The sequence below is a fragment of the Bos indicus genome, chromosome 5 (genome assembly GCF_029378745.1).
Source record: "Bos indicus isolate NIAB-ARS_2022 breed Sahiwal x Tharparkar chromosome 5, NIAB-ARS_B.indTharparkar_mat_pri_1.0, whole genome shotgun sequence".
NCBI classification, from domain to species: Eukaryota; Metazoa; Chordata; class Mammalia; order Artiodactyla; family Bovidae; genus Bos; species Bos indicus.
The window spans coordinates 31854542-31871198 of record NC_091764.1 but is presented as its reverse complement, the minus strand read 5'-3'; the positions used below and the strand labels follow the sequence as shown (position 1 = coordinate 31871198).

At 41.4% G+C, this 16657-nt stretch overlaps 1 pseudogene; it reads right to left on the bottom strand.

The window, feature by feature from the left end:
* Nucleotides 1-4887: 4887 nt before the first annotated feature.
* LOC139183024 (olfactory receptor 8S1-like) lies at nucleotides 4888-10673 on the bottom strand (annotated as a pseudogene).
* Between the last annotated feature and the right edge of the window lie 5984 nt (nucleotides 10674-16657).

Here is a 16657-nt window from a genome sequence, read left to right as displayed (position 1 = left end):
GGAAAAAGAGTTAAAAAAAAAAAAGAATTAGGATGAGACCTGTGTCACTGGGAGGGAGCTGTGAGAGAGAAAGGTTCTACCTGAGAATCCGCTTCACAATTGGGAGATCAGCTTGGATAGACAGGAGCTTCAGAAGCTCAGAGGCGAGTGCAGCACCCAGACTGTGGCAGGCGGAATAGAGAGACCAGCACCGATGGTGTGACCAGCTTGCTGCACTCCCCAGCCTGATACATGCCCTGATAGTGTGTGAGGGAGGCTGAGCACTGAAACTCATGCTTCAGCTGACAGACCTGGCGAGAGAACTGAGGCTGGTTACACAGAGACAGCCTGAAGAGACTAGTTTGATCTGGGTGGCAACCACGAGTGTATGCAGGACAGAGTCCAGGTCTGCCATAGGCGGCCCATTGTTAATGGGTGTGTGAGGGGAGAGGCCCCATCACTGCAGCCTCATTATCAGCTTGTTCACAGTGGGCATGGCTCTGCCTCTAGGAGCTCTGGAAGTGTGCAAATGATGATGGCTCGCACATGTGGAGGTGGGGCTGAAATCTGAGCTGTGTCCCAGAGGCTGTTTGAAGTCTGTGTGTTTATACCACTGCCAGCAGCTTTGTAAACTCAGATCTATGGGATACCCAAGAGGACTAATGGTACTCCAGGGGCTGGGGTGGGTCCAGTGTTAGCAGCTACAGGCTTTGCAGGTACATGCATGTGGAGGTGGGGCTGGGGTCTGGGCTGATTCCATAGCTCCCACAGATGGGCCTGATGCCCGACTTCCAAAGATCTGTATTGGTGACTCTGCACTGGTGGCTTTGTGAATACAGTGCCTAAGGAACACCCAGTCCTATTCCCTGCATTCCCGTGGTTGAGGTAGGGCTGAGGGAAGTAAAAACAACAGTGTACTTTGCGAGCCTGCACAGCAGGTGACAGGTGACACATAAGGCACATGCACTTCCCGGTGAACAGCTCTCGCAGTGGAATACTCCATGACTCTTCTCCCTGTGGACGTGCTCCTGTCAGTTCTACCTCACACTGCAGCTCTCAGAAATGGATCTGGGGGCTTCTATTCCAACTGGGAAGCAGACCCTGCCACTGGCAGGGTTGTGAAAACCACAGAGCAAAGAGGAGACACTGTTTAACATCCCGTGTAGGCTCTGGTCACCACAACACTAATCACACCCCCTATCAAGGGGATAACAGCCAGTACACATTGAGGAAAGATGTGGCAAGCATCTATACTAAAAACAGCCCTCACACCAAAAATATTAGACTTGTGGCATCTACACAGAGATGCTCCCACCTAAAATAACAGCCCCTTCAAGACAACAGTAGATAACTGTTTCTCCTAAATTCATCAAGTCAGAGAAATATAAATACAATGAAGAAGCAGAGGAACCACTCCCAATTAAAAGAATAAGATAATTCTCTTGAAAGAAGAGCGGAAAAAAGGAAAAATCCACAGAAACACAATAATAGTAGAGGACTTTAACACTGCACTTACACCAATGGACAGATCATCAAAACAAAAAATTAAAAAATTAATAACGAAACACAAATGACACATTAGACCAGATAGACCTAATTGATATCTTCATGAAATTCCACCCAAATGCAGAAGACTACACTATCTTCTCAAGTGCAGAAGGAACGTTCTCCAGGATAGATCACATCTTGGGTCACAAATCAAGGGTTGGTAAATTAAAGAAAATTAAAATCATATTAAGCATCTTTTCTGTCCACAACACTATGAGACAAGATATCAATTACAGGAAAAACCTGTAAAAAACAAAAATACACAGAGATTAAACAATACATTTCTAAATAAACAACAGTTTATTTAAGAAATAAAAGGGGAAGTCAAAAATACCTAGAGACAAATAACAAAACACGGTAATTCAAAATCTATGGGATACAGCAAAAGCATTTCTAAGAGGGAAGCTTATAGAAATGCAATCCTACCTCAAGAAACAAAAATGCATCAAATACACAACCTAACCCTACCCTTAAAGCAACTGGAGAAACAAGAACCAAAAAAACTTCCGAAGTTAGTAAAAAGAAAGAAAGCATAAAGATCGGAGCAGAAATAAAGAAAAAGAAATGAAGCAAACAATAGCAAAGATCAATAAAACTAAAAGCTGGTTCTTTGAGAAGATAAACAACATTGACAGACCATTAGCCAGACTCATCAAGAGAAAAAGAAGACTCAAATCAACAAAATTATAAATGAAACAGGAGAGATTACAACAGCTCAGAAACACAAAAGATCATAAGAGAGTGTTTTGAGCAACTATATGCCAATAAAATGGACAACCTGGAAGAAATGGACAGATTATTGGAAAAGTTCAACCTTATAAGACTGATCCAGGAAGCAATAGAAATTCTGAACAGGCTGATGAACAAGCCCTGAAATAGAAACTGTGATAAAAAAAAATTTCCCCTGAAAACAAAAGCCTAGGGCCAGATGGCTTCACAGGTAAATTCTATCAAACATTTAGAGACAACCTAATGCCCAGCCTTCTCAAACTCTTCCAAAAAATTGGAGAGGAAAGAACACTTCCAAACGCATTCTACAAAGCCATCATTACTCTGATGCCGAAACAGACAAAGACATCACAAGAAAAGAAAATTACAGGCCAATATCACTGATGAACGTAGGTGCAAAAATCCTCAACAAAATTCCAGCAAACAGAATTCAGCAACACATTAAAAGGATCACACACCATGATCAAGTAGGGTTTATACAAGGGATGAAAGGATTCTTCAATATACACAAATCAATGTGCTATACCACAAATTAAAAGATAAAAATCTCAGTTGATGCAGAAAAATCCTTTGACAAAATTCAGCACCCATTCATGATAAAAACTTCAGAAAATGGGCATACTAGGGAACTGCTTCCAGAGAAGGAAATGGCAACCCACTCCAGTGTTCTTGCCTGGAGAATCCCAGGGACAGCGGAGGCTGGGGGGCTGCCGTCTATGAGGTCACACAGAGTCGGACACAACTGAAGCAATTTAGCAGCAGCAGCAGCAGCAGGAAACTACTTCAACATAATAAAGGCCATATATGGCAATGGCACCCCATTCCAGTACTCTTGCCTGGAAAGTCCCATGGACGGAGGAGCCTGGTGGGCTGCAGACCATGGGGTCACGAAGAGTCGGACACGACTGAGTGACTTCACTTTCACTTTTCCCTTTCATGCATTGGAGAAGGAAATGGCAACCCACTCCAGTGTTCTTGCCTGGAGAATCCCAGGGACGGGGGAGCCTGGTGGGCCGCCGTCTATGGGGTCGCACAGAGTCGGACACGACTGAAGCGACTTAGCAGCAGCAGCAGCAGCATGACAAATCCACAGCAAACATCCTTCTCAATGGTGAAAAACTGAAAGCATTTCCTCAGGAACAAGACAAGTGTGCTCACTCTTACCATTAGTATTCAACATAGTTTTGGAAGTCTTAGCCATGACAATCAGAGAAGGAAAAAAATAAAAGGACTCCAGATATGAAAAGAAGTAAAACTCTCACTGTTTTCAGATGACATGATACTGTACATAGAAAACCCTAAATAAACTATCTCATAATTTATGTTGATAGAATATCAAGCCCATGGAATTCTTCAGATAAGAATACCAGAGTGGGTAGCCATTCCCTCTCCAGGGGATCCTCCTGACCCAGGGATTGAACCTAGATCTCCTTCATTGCTGGCGGATTCTTTACTGTCGGTGCCATCAGGGAAGCCCATCAGAAAAATACTAGGGCTAATCAGTGAATTTACTAAAGTCATAGGATACAAAATGAATACACAGAAATTTCTTGCATTCCTATACACTAACAATGAAAAGTCTGACACTGTTTCCACTGTTTCCCCATTTATTTCCCATGAAGTGATGGGACCAGATGCCATGATCTTAGTTTTCTGAATGTTGAGCTTTAAGCCAATTTTTTCACTCTTCTCTTTCACTTTCACCAAGAGGCTTTTTAGTTCCTCTTCACTTTCTGCCATAAGGGTGGTGTCATCTGCATATAGTTTATAGTTAAAGACTGAGAGAGGTCACTAGTCCTCCAGGAAGAATGAGACAAAAGTAGTCTTGTGGCCAAAAGTACAGAAGCAAAAAGAACTCAATGCTCAGAGATCCTGATAGTGTAGCCCAGACAACCAGGTCAGGAAGCAGAGTTTCTCGTGAAAGTGCTGACACACGAAGGGCTATCTCGTGTGGAATACTGCTTCCACCATAACCTCAGGCTGCCCTTGCTCTCTGGGACAAACACATGACCTCTAATCTGGTGAACTGGCTGTTGAATGCCCTCAGCTGCTTTCAGGTGAGGTAAAGGAAGTTCTTGCTAGTTGCTGCTCTGGAGCATCTGTCCATTGGCCTCATGCTGTACTGAAGAATCTGTTATAATGGCAGCTACCCAGGAGAGGTGGAAGGAACAGGCTGCATCTGCCTTTGTGGACAGTCTAGCTCTTCCCCTCCTTATAATGTCCTGAAATAATTCAGGGAATTTTTTTTTTCATTTTTACAGTTTTGTAGAGGGAAACAGATCATAAGATCACATAGTCAAAAGTTCTCTTCTTGACTGCTTTACCAACTTTCTCATTTAAGTGGGATTCTTCACCTTGATGTCAGTATCCCACCTTTTTCCAAAGCGAGTTTTCTCGAACATTCATTGGGCTAAACACTGTTTCTCAGACTCAAGCATGCATCATGGTCATAATTAAGAAACAGACTGTTGAGCTCCACCTCTAGAGTTTCTGATTCAGTAGATCAGGGTTGGATCTGAGACATTCTAGCAAGCTCGCAGACGATGCACATTCTGATGCTGCTGGTATATGGATGACACTTTGAGAACCAGTATATAACTTCTTTTATATATTTATATTGACCTCCGATGTCTTTTTTTACTCTTCAGGTGTTTCCAAATATCCCTCCTCTCCACTCTCTGACTAAAACCACACAGAGAATCCCTCCTCTGGGGATCATATTCACTTCCTCAGCATCCTTTGCAGAGCGCCCTTCACCTCCTGATTCTTGAGGCTGTAGATGAGAGGGTTCAGCAAGGATGTGATGACACTGTACTGAATGGAGACCACTCGTTCCAACACTGAGCCTGAGGCGGGGCTGATGTACCTGAATAGAGCCGTCCCATAGAACAGGAGCACCACAGTGAGGTGGGAAGAGCAGGTGGAGAAGGCCTTGCCTTGGCCCTCATAGGAATGGATGTTCAGAATGGCAGAAATGATTCTGGAGTATGAGAACAGGATCAAGGGAAGTGTCAGAAGTCCCAGCAATGCACTGGTCCCTGACAGAAGGAACTCGTTGGCAGTGGGATCAGTACAGGACAAGGGGAAGAGTGATGGTAGTTCACAGAAGAAATGGGAGATAGTGTTAGACCCCCAGAAACGTAACTTGTGGATGAAAAGATGATTCACTAGTGAGTTCAAAAGCCCCACCAGCCATCCTGCACACACCATTGCAGTGCACAGAGGCCTGTTCATGACCACAGTGTAGAGCAGAGGGTGGCAGACAGCAGCATAGCGGTCGTAGGCCATGGCAGAGAGAAGGCTGGCTTCAGCACACCCATAAAGGAGAAAAAAGAAACTCTGGGTGATGCAGCCCCACACAGAGATGCTTTTCTTCTGCGACAAGAAGTTCTGTAGCATTTTCGGCACAGTGACTGAGGAGAAACCGATATCTAGGAAAGACAGGTGTCCGAGGAAGAAGTACATGGGTATGTGGAGCTGAGAATCAGCTTTGATGATCAAGATCATCACTGTGTTCCCCACTAATGTCAGCAGGTAAATCCCCAGGAACAGCACAAAGAGCAGAGCCTGGATGTGGGGGTCGGCAGACAGCCCGAGGAGGGTAAACTCAGTGAAGAAAGTGAAGTTGTGCATGGCTGTTTGTAAATGTCATTCCTAGAAAGAAATCAACTATATTACAGAATCTGAGTAATTTCTAGTGATCAGAATATCATCCCTCCACCCTAAAACTTCTCAGGAAATACTTCTTTCAGCTTAACAATAGAAAAGGAAAAGAAGTTGAGTAATTCCAATTGTGACCTTTATGAGTTGAATTGTGTCTAACTCCAGAAAATATGTTGAAGTCTTAATCCCTTGTACCTCACAGTGTAATCTTATTTGGAAATAGGGTCACTGGAGGTACAATGAATTAAGGTGAGATAACACTGGAATAGGGTAGGCTCTTAATCTAGTATGACTGATGTTCTTATTGGAGATGAGAGAGCCTTATAATACACACAAAGTGGGACAGCCATGTGACAACAGAGCAGAGTGGAGTGAGGCGCCCGCAGGTCAAGGAAGCCAAGGGTCGACAGCCATAACCAGAATCCAGGAAGAGACAAGGAAGGATTCTTCCCTACAAGTTTTGGGGTGGCCGTGGCCCTGCTGACACCTTGATGTCAGTCTTAGAGTCCCTAGAATGGTGAGAAAATAAATTCTATTGTTTTCAGCCACCTGGTTTCCAGTAGTTTGTTACAACAGCCCTAAGAAATTATTACAGTGACTTTAAGAGTTTCTCCTCCTTGGCTCTCCCCAATAGGTCTCATTAATTCTGTCAGTGAATATAACACACATCTTTGTGTGCTAAATCAGATTACATAATTTAACTATTACGAGTATACAGCCTCTAATTAAAATAAATAAATTTAATTTTTTTTTTTTTAAAAAGAGTATACTTAGGAGAATAAACAGGCTACTTCAAATGAAATTATTTCCAAGAATAGATATTTAGTTGCAAGTCTTCTTATATTTAGACATCCATCTTAAAGCCAAGAACTACAGAACTCACCATCTTATCACAGACATTCTGGGTATTAGATGAAGATGTAGAAAAGGGATTTGAACAAGAAATTTTGCTACTAGAAAAAGGACTTGTATGATGCTACTAGAGGTTGCAAGAGGCTTTCCAAACATTCCAGGAGCAATTCAAGAGTACCCTATATCTCCAAAGACATACTAGCAAAGCTGGAAAAGTATCTGTGGGAAGTGTTTATGCCTCAATGCCTTGTTCCATTCTCAGGCCAGTGAGACTAGGCTCTCAGCATCTCAGAGCAGGGAAGACAGAGGCTCACAGAGGTGAGCTGACTTCTTCCATATCATATAGCTCATCAGCAGAACAGTCAGGAATTAAACTGAATGCTCTGCTCTCAATCCAGTGTTCTTTCTACCACATCACACCCCGAAGACGGACAACATATATTTTGAATCATTTAAAGAATCTGTATCTTAAACATAGCACTTTCCCTAAAATTAAAAACAAAAGCTAGACCTGAAAAATGAAAGCTATGTATGTGAACTTGAGCAAGACACTGAACCCTTCTGAAGGTAAATTTTCACATCAACAAAATGGAACATGGTTGACATCAACTTAATCAACCTTGGTTTTAGTCACAACCTGGTAATCGGATACTTCTTTAGTATTTAATTTCTTTCCTTTCACTTTGCTGCTATTGTTATTGTCTTTTACTCATGCAAAAATGTCTAGACCAGGACTTTGTTAACAGCGTTCACATGTTTCACTGGAGCCCTGCTGTTGTTCAGTCGTTGTTCCAGTTATCACTGGGACCTGAACTGGAATATTATAACTCCTCCCCAGCCGTCTTGTCAGAACTAGTCTTTAACACCCACAGCCTTTCTTCCTCCTCGGTCCATTTTACCCTGGCTCTTATAAAGCTTGCTTCTGATGACATAAACTGAAAAGTTACGTTAGAGGAAATTCAAGAGAAAAGAAACATTTGTGAAAACATTTAACTTATTTTTTTTAAGTACAATGAAAAACGTGAATCCAATTTTATGATTTTTCAAAAAACTGTACAAATAGTCCTAGGAAGACTCTGGTGACAGTGATATCTATACATTGCTGAAGAAAGTGAAAGTTGCTCATTTGTGTCTGACTCTTTGTAACCCCAAGGACTATCCAGTCCATGGAATTCTCCAGGCCAGAATACTGGAGTGGGTAGCCTTTCCCTTCTCCAGGGGATCTTCCCAACCCAGGAATCAAACCCACGTCACCCATATTGCAGGCAGATTCTTACAAGCTGAGTCACAAGGGAAGCCCATTGCTGAACGCATTGCTGAATGCATTGCAAATTGCACACTTTGAGTCAGAGTCTTATAAGTTCTTGGATTTATGCTAAAACTATAACTCAAAAGGCTAAAATGTGACATTTATAATGATGCACACTGCATTGTTATATGTTTAATAAAAATGGAAATATTTCAATATTTTCTTATTCTGGAGTATCTAAATACCAACTAGATAACATAGACAATAAAATTAAAATCATAAAGACTATGTGGCAACAAAGGAACATATCAATAATAGCTACAAAACTAAGAAATTTCTCTTTGGTATAATTAGAACTGGTACCATTATCTTCCTCAAACCTCCAGCTTCCTTTTCTCTACAAACACCACAGTCAAATCCCTCAGTTAACAATAGACTTCCTTCCCTTTCTTTGAAGATGTACCCAAACCATGTACTTGCTCCTAAAATATTTCACTTAATTTTAAGAAGATTGATTTATTAAGTAAGGAGATAAAGAAGCCCTACCAATCATGAGATCCCCTAGATTAGACTCATCTTTCTGGCTACCAGGATCACACTTTTCTGTGGGAGGTTCAGACAGCTTGGTGGGAAAGAGAAGAGTGAGCTGACCAGGATCACTGGGAGGAATTCCACGGTAAAGAACAATGGAGAAACTAATTGCTCTAAGGAGGAAGAGGAACCTTGATAGAAAGAAAATGACTATGTTCTCCTCTAGGAGTTTTATAGTTTCTGGTCTTACGTTGAGATCTTTAATCCATTTTGAGTTTATTTTTATATATGGTGTTAGAAAGTGTTCTAGTTTCATTCTTTTACAAGTGGTTGACCAGATTTCCCAGCACCACTTGTTAAAGAGATTGTCTTTAATCCATTGTATATTCTTGCCTCCTTTGTCAAAGATAAGGTGTCCATATGTGCGTGGATTTATCTCTGCTTTCTATTTTGTTCCATTGATCTATATTTCTGTCTTTGTGCCAGTACCATACTGTCTTGATAACTGTGGCTTTGTAGTAGAGCCTGAAGTCAGGTAGGTTGATTCCTCCAGTTCCATTTTTCTTTCTCAAGATCGCTTTGGCTATTCGAGGTTAAAAGCTTCTGCACATCAAAGGAAACTATTAGCAAGGTGAAAAGACAGCCTTCAGAATGGGAGAAAATAATAGCAAATGAAGCAACTGACAAACAACTAATCTCAAAAATATACAAGCAACTCCTACAGCTCAACTCCAGAAAAATAATGACCCAATCAAAAAATGGGCCAAAGATCTAAATAGACATTTCTCCAAAGAAGACATACAGATGGCTAACAAACACATGAAAAGATGCTCAACATCACTCATTATCAGAGAAATGCAAATCAAAACCACTATGAGGTACCATTTCACACCAGTCAGAATGGCTGCGATCCAAAAGTCTACAAATAATAAATGCTGGAGAGGGTGTGGAGAAAAGGGAACCCTCTTACACTGTTGGTGGGAATGCAAACTAGTACAGCCACTATGGAGAACAGTGTGGAGATTCCTTAAAGAACTGGAAATAGAACTGCCTTATGATCCAGCAATCCCACTGCTGGGCATACACACTGAGGAAACCAGAAGGGAAAGAGACACATGTACCCCAATGTTCATCGCAGCACTGTTTATAATAGCCAGGACATGGAAGCAACCTAGATGTCCATCAGCAGATGAATGGATAAGAAAGCTGTGGTACATATACACAATGGAGTATTACTCAGCCATTAAAAAGAATACATTTGAATCAGTTCTAATGAGGTGGATGAAACTGGAGCCTATTATACAGAGTGAAGTAAGCCAGAAGGAAAAACAGAAATACAGTATACTAACGCATATATATGGAATTTAGAAAGATGGTAACGATAACCCTGTATATGAGACAGCAAAAGAGACACTGACGGATAGAACAGTCTTATGGACTCTGTGGGAGAGGGAGAGGGTGGGATGATTTGGGAGAATGGCATTGAAACATGTGAAATGTCATGTATGAAACGAGATGCCAGTCCAGGTTCAATGCACGATACTGGATGCTTGGGGCTAGTGCACTGGGACGACCCAGAGGGATGGTATGGGGAGGGAGGAGGGAGGAGGGTTCAGGATGGGGAACACATGTATACCTGTGGTGGATTCATTTTGATGTTTGGCAAAACTAATACGATTATGTGAAGTTTAAAGATAAAATAAAATTAATTAAAAAAAAAAAAGAAAGAAAAAAAAGAAAGAAAATGACTACCTAAAAGAGAGAAAGGAAGAAAATAAGAAGGTGCAGGTTATGCCTTTCTAGCCCTAAGCACATGAAGATTCCCCAGTATCCTTTGGGAATATTTGTAGACACTGGCATTGGCATTTCAGATGAAGAAAACTATATTTATTCCCAATTCTGACAATCACAGCAAAAGTGTTAATTAGGGGACAGTTCCACCTCTGACACTTTCTAAGAGACTGCACTACTGGTCTGTCCTCTCTGCAGATTTACTCAATACGATTCAATACAACTTCATGATCTCTTGCTCTCCCTGAAACCACAAGACCTTAGAACTCTTAGTGAAAGTTATACAAGAGGGAATGGGAAGGTCTCCTTCTACATCCAGTACTCCCGCCATGGTGCACGTTTGAAGATATGATCCTCCAGTCCTCCATCAGGATGCCTCTTGCCAGCTCCCCCATGTCAAAAGATGACCTGCTTTTTTGTCAGGGTCAAGGGACATGAAGGGAGGAGACAGAGGGATCCTAGATGGACAGAAGTGCATTGTAGATCAACATCTCAGGGAAAAAAAACTTCATCTACTTATTTCTTTGGCCATTGGCACCCCACTCCAGTACTCTTGCCTGGAAAATCCCATGGACGGAGGAGCCTGGTAGGCTGCAGTCCCTGGGGTCGCTAAGAGTCGGACATGACTGAGCGACTTCACTTTCACTTTTCACTTTCGTGCATTGGAGAAGGAAATGGCAACCCACTCCAGTGTTCTTGCCTGGAGAATCCCAGGGGTGGCAGAGCCCGGTGGGCTGCCATCCATGGGATCTCACAGAGTCGGACATGACTGAAGCGACTTAGCAGCAGCAGCAGCATGATATTTTCCTTATGACTATTTCTATTTCTTTTTCATTGCCGTGAGGAATTTGGGTTAGAGTAGGATTCTTTGAGTTGTTCAAACTGATGAAAGTTTCCTTCTTTGCCCCTTTTACTGAGCTAGACTGTTCTAAATCTGGCTCCTGTTTGGGGTTCTTTGAGGCAAATTGCCTATGCCCCCATAGCTGGGCCTGCAGAATTAGGTCTCCAGCTAAACCTTGGGAAAAGTCAGTTTTATTTCCTGACAGTTTCCAGCATCAAACTCCTATGGTCAATTCTAGCTAAAGCCTAAAGGGCCAGCATTCTCTGCACTGGGACTTTCTAGGCCTTGCTAACAGTCATTAATTCTTGTCAGTCTTCCTGAGGTCACCTACCTCAGTACTGAGAAGAGCTCCTGGCTAGTCTGTAGGAGTCTTATATTCCTCCAGTGCTCTTCTCTTTGGCCATCTCTTTGATCTCTTTGCCAAGCTATAGCTCTGGGAGAGGAGCATGAGTAAGGAGCCCAGGGAGCCTGGGACTGCTCACTGCTCATGGGGGAGGCTGCAGTAGTCAGAGTCACTTGGGGCCTGATTTGGAAGTGGGGGTGCAGAAAAATTTCCAGGAATAACACAAGGAACAATGCAATATCTGACAAATAAAGCTCAATCTAGGGTTTCTCAACCTCAGACATATAAACGTGTGCACAGTGAGGCATTAATGTTCATGTGTGTGTGCACGCATGCGTCACCCTCATACTCTCTCTATAAAGTCTAACATTCCCTTTCCCTTTGGAGTTACTCCAAAATCTATGCACTTGAGGTATGCTATATTTTTTCTGCACGCATTTATCACATGGCCCTATAAGAGAAATTAGAGCCATAAGGCAGGACCTCATTAATTTTCTTGAGTCCCCACTTAGAAATGTATTTCTTTGTCCCTTCTTTAGATTTAATGGTAGAGGTAATGCTTTTAATCCAAGACTAACACCTGTACTTGGACTTTAACTCTGATCCCCTTCTGAGCCTCTGGGTCCTTCTCCTTCAGGTATGCTAATTACCCATTTTTAATCATCAGTTTCCTTCTTTTACTCATTTGTACCAAGAATATAAATATATTAAAATAGTTCCCATATTTAAAAATATCTAACTGACCCCATGTTTCACTGCAGCCACTGATTCTACATTGCCTTACTCTACTTGTCTCACAGCCACTTCTGAAAGTCTGACTTAACTATACTACTTCCCAAGCTTTTCTTACTCCTTATCCCTCAACATGCTGGCTTCTGCACCCACCATTCCTTTCCCTTTCTGTTTCTAGTGACTTATAAAACCAGTATTAATTTTCCTCCTGATACTGTGATGCAAGAAACTCCCATTTCAGTCCTCATATTCTACATGATTGGATTCTGGACTCTACATAGCTAAGAAAAAGTTGGGAAGAGGACGTTATTATTCTTGAGCCATCAGGAAAGTACTCCCTATATAAGTATATCTTTGGAAGGAGTCTGGGATTCTTCCTCAATAGGACCAGATCAGGAGGACTGGTGCTTTCTCTTAGTGATAGACTTTACTTCTGCATAGGGTGTAGGACAATAACTGTAAATAGGTAATTAAAAGTATTTATATTTTATATAAGTAACATAAAGGTATAAATAATCAATTCACATTGACCAAAGATCAGACTTAGCAGCATTATATTTGGCATTAGTATTAACTTACATATTAACACATATACCACCCTTTCCATTTTTTTAGAAACACTGGCAGATTTTATTTTCTTGGGCTCCAAAATCACTGCAGACAGTGACTGCAGCCATGAAATAAAAGATGCTTGCTCCTTGGAAGAAAAGCTTTGACAAACCTAGACAGTGTGTTAAAAAGCAGAGACAACACTTTGCCAGTGAAAGTCTATATAGTAAAAGCTATAGTTGTTCCCATAGTCATGTATGGATGTGAGAGTTGGACCATAAGGAAGCCTGAGTGCCGAAGAATTGATGCTTTTGAATTGTGGTGCTGGTGAAGACTCTTGAGAGTCCATTGGACAGCAAGGAGATCAAACCCATTAATCCTAAAGGAAATCAATCCTGAATGTTCATTGGAAGGACTGATGCTGAAGCTGAAGCTCATATTTTGGCCACCTGATTAGAAGAGCCATTGGAAAAGACCCTGATGCTGGGAAAGATTGAAGGCAGGAGGAGAAGGGAATGACAGAGGATGAGATAGTTGCATGGCATCACCGACTTAATGGACATGAGTTTGAGCAAGCTCCAGGAGATAGTGAAGGGCAAGTGTGGTGCAGTCCATGGGGTTTCAGAGTTGTATGCGACTTAGCAACGGAACAACAAGATACCACCTTTCCCACAAAACTGTGGCTATATTCTGTTTAGCACCATTGAAGGGAAGTGACAGCAATTGGAGTTTATAGCAAATTTAAGAAGGATCTTATATAAGCAAGGAGTTGATAAATTATGGTTTTCAGGCCAAGTGTAGCTTACCTGTCTGTTTTTAAGAAAACAAAATTTTATTAGAACACAGCTATGCTAACCTACTTACAATCTGTGGGTGCTTTCATACATGGCAGAGTTGAGTAGTTACAACAGAGACTGTACATATGACCTACTAAACCCAAAACCTTTGCTATCTGGCACTTTAAAGAAAAAAATTATCTTACCTTTACTGTATGCCACACTTAGGAGCTCAACAAAATTTACACTGAGTCTTTATAGAACCATTGGGTGTTCCAGATATCGAGTCTGAGAACATACACACCACTAAAACGATTACTGCAGAGAGAGACAGAGGATCCTGCTCCTGAACAAGGGGACAATCGTCCTATCATATTTTAAGTGTTCACCTAATAATCCAGCTTATCTGCTTTGTTATAGTTTCCTACAATTTGATGCTGCTGCTGCCAAGTCACTTCAGTCGTGTCCGACTCTGTGCGACCCCACAGACGGCAGCCCACCAGGCTCCACCGTCCCTGGGATTCTCCAGGCAAGAACACTGGAGTGGGTTGCCATTTCCTTCTCCAATGAAGGCAAGTGAAAAGTGAAAGTGACGTTGCTGAGTCGTGTCCAACTCCTTGAGATCCCAGGGACTATAGCCCCCTAGGCTCCTCCGTCCATGGGATTTTCCAGGCAAGAGTACTGGAGTGGGGTGCCATTGCCTTCTCCATCCTACAATTTAATACACTCTAAAACACTGGAGATAGCTATTTTGATGGTTAATAATTATATCATAAATGTGTTACTTTCATTACCATTTTTTTCTTAGGTTCCAGTCCTTCCCTCTGGTATCACTTTATTTCTTGTAGAAATATTTGTTAGTAAGGAAATTCTTTGAGTAGGAAATCATGGGTAATATATTCCCTGAGCTTTTACATGTTTGAAAATATTTTTAGCTTTCCCATATTTAAAAATGTATTTTAATACATGTCCATAGTATATAGAGTAAGTTTTCTCCAATTCCTATTCCCCAACTACTTACTTATCCCTTTCTTAGATGCAAGGACCAATTACCATTTTACTTAAATGAACTTTCAGAGATAGTCTATGAGTATGCTGCTGCGGCTGCTAAGTCGCTTCAGTCGTGTCCGACTCTGTGAGACCCCATAGACAGCAGTTCACCAGGCTCCCCCGTCCCTGGGATTCTCCAGGCAAGAACACTGGAGAGGGTTGTCATTTTCTTCTCCAATGCATGAAAGTGAAAAGTGAAAGTGAAGTCGCTTAGTCGTGTCTGACTCTTCGCAATCCCATGGACTGCAGCCTACCAGGCTCCTCTATCCATGGGATTTTCCAGGCAAGAGTACTGGAGTGGGTTGCCGTTGCCTTTTCTGAGTCTATGAGTATAGCCACATGTATATATGTAAGATTTTCATAAAAAAGATAGCAGAGTCTGCACCCCATTTTGTAACTTACTTTTTAATATTATTTATTATTTATTTTGAAGATCACTCGATATTGGTATATACAGAGCTGCCTCACTTTTCCTTCTTTTTCTTTTTGAACATGTAGTTTATGAGATCTTAGTTCCCTGACCAGGGACTGAACCCATGTCCCGGCAGTGAAAGCCCAGAATCATAACCACTGGACTGCCAAGGAATTCCCCAGAGCTGCCTCAATTTTAAATGGCTGTCTAGTCATCGTCATATGAAAATACAATTCATTTAACATGTACTTTACAGATGGCAATAGTCAACATCTGTTCATTCATTCTCTAAGTATCCATTGAGCATCTATTATGGCCAAAGTGCTTCTAGGTGCTTGGGAAGACATTAATGAAAAAACAGAGTTCCCTGTCTGTATAGAGAAATGTTTTGATGGTTATGCTTATAATTTTCTTTGCATGCTTGTGAGGATATTTGTAAGATTAATTCTCTAAATGTCCATTGACAGATAAATGGATAAAGAAGATATGGTGTGTGTGTATTTTATATATATATATATAGATATAGATATAATGGAATATTACTCAGCCACAAAAATAATGCCATTTGTAGCTACCATGGATATATCATACTGAGTGAAGTATTAATAAGTCAGTAAGAGAAAGACAAAGACATTATATAATATCACTTCTATGTAGAATCTAAAATATGACACAAATTAATTTATCTAGAAAACAGAAACAGACTCACAGACACAGAAAACAAACCTGTGGTTGCCCAGGGGAAGGGGGCATGGGGGACAATTCGATTGGGAGTTTTGTACTAGCAGATTCAATATATAGAATGGATAAACAATAAAGTGCTATTGTATAGCACAGGGAATATATATATTTGTTGTTTTTGTTCAGTCACCCAGTCATGTCCGACTCTTTGTGACCCCCATGGACTACAGCACATCAGGCCTCCCTGTCCCTCACCATCTCCTGGAGTTTGCCCAAGTTCATGTTCATTGCATCAGTGATGCCATCCAGCTATCTCATCCTCTGATGCCCTCTTCTTCTACCCTCAATCTTTTCCAGCATCAGGGACTTTTCCAATGAGTCTGTTTGCATCAGATGACCAAAATACTGAAGCTTCAGCTTCAGCATCAATCCTTTCAATGAGTATTCTGGGTTGATTTCCCTTAAGATTGACTATTTTGATTTTCTTGCTGTCCAAGGAACTTACAGGAGTCTTCTCCAGCACCACAGTTCAAAGGCATCAACTCTTTGGTGTTCTGCCTTTTTTATAGTCTAGCTCTCACAACCAATCATGACCACCAGGAAGACCACAGCCTTGACACACACATGCACATATATGCACATGCTCATACATGCACATGCTCATACATGCACATACTCATCCCTAGTGGCTCAGACAGTAAAGAATCTGCCTTCAATGTGGGAGACCCAGATTCAATTCCTGGGTCAGGAAGATCCTCTGGAGAAGGAAATGGCAAGCTACTCCAGTATTCCTGCCTGGAGAATTCCATGGACATAGGAGCCTGGTGGGCTACAATCCATAGGGTTGCAAAGAATTGGATACGACTGAGCAATTAACATATATATATATATATATATATATATATATATATATATATAAAAACTGAATCAC